Source organism: Solanum stenotomum, unplaced genomic scaffold (genome assembly GCF_019186545.1).
Source record: "Solanum stenotomum isolate F172 unplaced genomic scaffold, ASM1918654v1 scaffold11416, whole genome shotgun sequence".
NCBI lineage: Eukaryota > Viridiplantae > Streptophyta > Magnoliopsida > Solanales > Solanaceae > Solanum > Solanum stenotomum.
Genome location: NW_026021563.1, coordinates 4,391 through 9,520, shown reverse-complemented (window position 1 = coordinate 9,520; position 5,130 = coordinate 4,391). Strand labels below are relative to the sequence as shown.

At 36.9% G+C, this 5,130-nt stretch overlaps 1 pseudogene; it reads right to left on the bottom strand.

Annotated features, from left to right (window-relative positions):
• Nucleotides 1-757: 757 nt before the first annotated feature.
• LOC125849923 (probable CCR4-associated factor 1 homolog 11) lies at nt 758-1,753 on the bottom strand (annotated as a pseudogene).
• Nucleotides 1,754-5,130: the final 3,377 nt, after the last annotated feature.

Below are 5,130 nucleotides of genomic sequence, written 5' to 3'. Positions count from 1 at the left end.
ATAGGGTAATGATATTTCCAAATGAAGGGAATAATTTTAACTATTTTTAAAGTTTTACTACTACCTTCGTTCACTTTTAATTGTCATGGTTTCCTTTTTTTAGAGTCAAACAATAAAAACTTTGACTAAAAATTTACGATGTATTTTTTCATCATATTAATATGCAAACATGGCAATTTATAGTTTTTGAATATTTAAATTTTTTGTTTACCATATCGAACTAATATAATCTAATTTAACTTTAAAAATTAGTCCAATTAACTTTCGAAAAATGCAACATGACAATTAAAAATAGACGGATGAAATAGTTATAGAGTTTTCCTTGTTAGTCCTATGATTTTTTTTAATATTAAAAATACTTCGAAATATAGAAGAAACTTTTCTTTTTATGATTGCATGTAATTTTGATTAACAACAAATAACAATATCAAAATTTCGAACAACATGAAGTCATAGGTTGAAATAATAGTAATAATAATAATGAAGAATAATTCCATATAATTCATTCCACAAAGGATTAAGTTGTAATTAAATTAATCATTGTACATCGGATGTATCAAAATGTATTTCAATCTTGTGATCTTACAAATATCATATCACAAAATTGAAACGAGAAAGTTTACCGGCTTAGTACTAGATTGTGTCACATAACTTGTATCTTACCAAATCAATACACCTTTAATTAATTTAACTTTATAGATAATCAATTGGATCCACAAACTATTACTACTAATCAAATTGATCTTTAATTAAACTTTTAAGTTGATCCATGCAAAACGCCAGCGTCCAGCACGCCATTTACAAAATAGCCATTTCTCATAAGACGTGACATGTCAACAAACTATCTAAATCGGCCGACGAGAGGGAGTTGCTAGGATGGTAAGCACCCCTCACTTCCAGCCTGAAAGTTGCGAGTTCGAGTCACCGGCTTGATGTTGCCTCCCAGCCACCCGGACCAAACCGAGTTGTCCCGCCACCCGGTCTAAACCACCATGAAGATTATGAAAATGCCTTATCAAACACTTAACATCGTAAAATTTACCTCCGAAAAACATCTTAACAAAGTCGTAAAACACATCTAAACTATATGGAAGATTTCGACCCCTGAGAATCCTCAACAAGTACCCGATATCATTCGCGCCTTGAAGCGTTACCCAACTCATTGAATCATTACATACAAGCCCTGACGACATCAACAACTCATCAAAATCAATTGATCTAATCCCTAATTCCAGATTCCTTTTGAAGTCAATCCCACTGTTAACAAGGAGCTGGATTAAAGCCATTGCGTATCGATCACGATTCCGATTGAAATCAGAAAAGTTGAACTGCCATAGAACCCGAAACCATTCACCTTTAATTACCAATTCCTGCAAGTTCCCATTAGCATCAGAAAGGGTAATCCCAACCTGAATAAGTTTCAATTCATCGACATTCGATTTCAACAGATTATACTTCTCCACCGGAGACAGCTGTGAAAAGGGTACGACGGGATTGTAGATGTTGCCGGGATACTCTGTATCCATGGATATAAAACTGACGGTGCCAGTCCTAATCTAACGGGTGACCTTTAAAACCTATGTTGGGACGTAGTTCTGAGACTTAAGGATTGTTGAAAGTTTAGTCGTAGTTTTCTGTTGGCAGTTGACCTAGCCTTTAGGAGTTTTAATTCTTTTTAATTGCAGCAGTTTGCAGGTTGTTTTGATTTTTAGGAATTAGTGGAGTAAAGAGTTATGCTTGCTTTAGGAGTCATGTGCTCTATTTTTTTGGAGTAAGTTGATAATAGGACTGATATGTGTCCTGTTTAAATGGATTATCTGTTAAGTATTTGCCTATATATAGGCTTGAAGTCATGAATAAAACAACTAAGTTCTCCAGCAAATTCTTTTCTCTTCTTACGTATTCTTTGTTTTTCTCCTTCTAAATTCTCTATCAGTGGTATCAGCGCCAGGTTATCCTGAGAGTGACAACAAGTGAGGCAGCCACATATTTCTTTTCAGATTATCTCATGGCTACTGAAAATAATTTTGTGCAAGCAGCAATTCCTCGCTTTGATGGTCACTATGACCATTGGAGCATGTTGATGGAAAACTTCTTACGGTCAAAAGAGTATTGGCCAATCATTCAAGACAGCATTGGCACTCCGATGGAAGGCGAAGTTTTGACAAATGCTCAAAAGGCAGAGTTGGAAGCGAAAAAGCTAAAAGATCTGAAAGCAAACAATTATCTCTTTCAGGCAATTGATCGTCCCATCTTGGAAACTATTCTTTGCAAAGAAACTTCCAAGGATATTTGGGATTCCATGAAGAAGAAGTATCAAGGCTCAAGTAGGGTGAAGCGCGCACAGCTTCAAGCTTTAAGAAAGGATTTTGAAACACTGGAGATGAAGGAAGGAGAATCTGTCACAAACTATTGTGCTAAAACCATGGAAATAACCAATAAGATGCGATTCCATGGTGAGAAAATAAATGATGTAGCCATTGTGGAGAAAATTTTACGATCTCTTACATCAAAATACAATTATGTTGTCTGCTCAATCGAAGAATCAAAGGATATAGATGAACTATCTCTTGATGAACTGCAAAGTTCTTTACTAGTTCATGAACAGAAGATGAACAAAAGTTCTGGAGCACAGGAGCATGCATTGAAGGCTTCTACTAATACTTATTCCAGCAACTATAGAGGAAGAGGTAGAGATAGAGGCCGAGGAAGAGGAAGAGGAAGAGGAAGAGGAGGAGGAGATCGTGGAGAAAGAGATTTCAGTAGAAATTTCAAAACCAACACTGATCAGTCTCAAGGCAGAGGTCGAAACCATGACAAATCCAAGGTAGAGTGTTACAGATGTCACAAATTTGGTCACTATGCATCAGATTGTTACACTAGACTTCCTAATGATAGAGAAAGAGATGAAAGTGCCAATTTTGTCGAAAATAAGGAAGTAGAAACATTGTTAATGGTTGTCCATGCTAGAACAGAACATGAATCTAATATTTGGTATGTAGATACTGGATGCAGTAATCACATGTGCGGAAGCAAATTTTCTTTTTCATCTTTGGATGAAAAGTTTCGTTCTACTGTGGCTTTTGGTGATTGTTCAACTGTAGAAGTGATGGGGAAAGGTGACATCAAGATTAAAACCAAGAATGGTTTTATGGAAACAATTTCTAATGTGTTGTATGTTCCTGACTTGAAAAGTAATTTACTTAGTGCTGGTCAGTTGCAAGAAAAAGGTTATGTCATCACTATCAAGAAGAGAGAGTGTGAAATTTATGATCCTGAGAGAGGAGCTATTGCACTAGTTCAAATGAGCTCCAACAGATTGTTTCCACTGAGGATTGATAACATTCAATCTTGTTTGATGGCTAAAGTAAAGGATTCATCATGGCTGTGGCACTTCCGATATGGTCACTTGAGTTTTGGAGGCTTGAAGACACTCCAACAGAGAAACATGGTCAGTGGTCTTCCTCAAATTACAACACCTTCCAAAATTTGTGAAGAATGTGTTGTTGGCAAACAACCTCGCTCTCAATTTCCCAAAGGAAAGTCATGGAGAGCAAAGGATGTTCTGGAGCTGGTACATTCAGATCTTTGTGGTCCGATAAACCCAACGTCTAATTGAGGTAAACGGTATTTAATCACTTTTACAGATGATTTTTTTGAGAAAACCATGGGTTTATTTTATGGAAAAAAAGTCTGAAGTTTTTTCAACATTTAAAAGCTTCAAAGTACGTGTGGAAAATGAAGCAGGAAAAACCATTAAGGCTTTCCGAACTGATCGTGGTGGTGAATATTTCTCAAAAGAATTTGAAGTATTCTGTGCAGATCATGGCATTCAGAGAGAGCTTACAGCTGCATATACACCACAGCAAAATGGTGTGTCAGAAAGGAAGAACAGAACCATCCTCAACATGGTGAGAAGTATGCTATTGAGAGGAAGCATTCAAAAAACTTTCTGGCCAGAGTCAGTGAATTGGAACGTTCATATTTTAAACAGAAGCCCAACTTTTTCTGTTAAAAATATGACACCGGAGGAGGCATGGAATGGGAGAAAACCAACAGTAGATCATTTTAGAATTTTTGGATGCATTGCATATGCCCATGTGCCGGATGAAAGAAGGAAGAAACTTGATGATAAGGCTGAAAAATGTGTCTTTCTTGGTGTAAGCGAGTCTTCCAAAGCATATAAGTTGTTTAATCCATTGACTAAGAAGATTGTTATTAGCAGGGATGTTACTTTTGATGAGGAAAACACTTGGGAATGGAATAGGCAGCAGCCTGCTTCCCAAATCCTCTGTGACAGTGACGCAGAACATGAGCAATTTTCAACACCTTGTACGTTTGAAAATTTATCAGATTCAGCCCCTATAACTCCACCACCAGATGCTGTAGCAAATGAAGAAACAACTCAAACTCTTGGGCGTGTTAGAAGACGGCCTGTTTGGATGAAGGATTACAAGGTAACTGGAATTGAAGATCCAATTACTCACTTTGGTTTGTTTTCAGATTGCGATCCTACATGTTTTGAGAGTGCTGTAAAGGAAGAAAATTGGAGAAAAGCAATGGATGATGAAATTGATGCCATCAAACGAAATGACACTTGGGAGTTGTCTAATCTTCCAAAGGGACAAAAAACCATTGGACTGAAGTGGGTATTCAAAACAAAGTTGAAGGAAAATGGCGAAGTTGATAGGTACAAGGCACGTTTAGTGGCCAAGGGGTATAAGCAACAATATGAAATCGACTATACAGAAGTATTTTTTCCTGTTGCTAGGCATGATACAATCAGATTGGTTATCGCATTGGCAGCTCAGAATTCTTGGCCTATTTTCCAGCTAGATGTCAAGTCGGCGTTCTTACATGGACACTTGGAGGAACAGGGATTTGTTGAACAACCCCTTGGTTATGTTGAAATTGGAAATGAGCATAAGGTTTATAGATTAAAAAAGGCCCTCTATGGTCTAAAACAAGCTCCTCGAGCTTGGTATAGTCGCATTGAGGGCTATTTTCTAAAAGTTAGTTTTTCGAAATGTCCTTATGAGCATACACTTTTTGTTAAGATTGGGGATGAAGGAAAAATGCTCATTATCTGCTTGTATGTTGATGATCTCATTTTTACTGGAAATTGTGGTG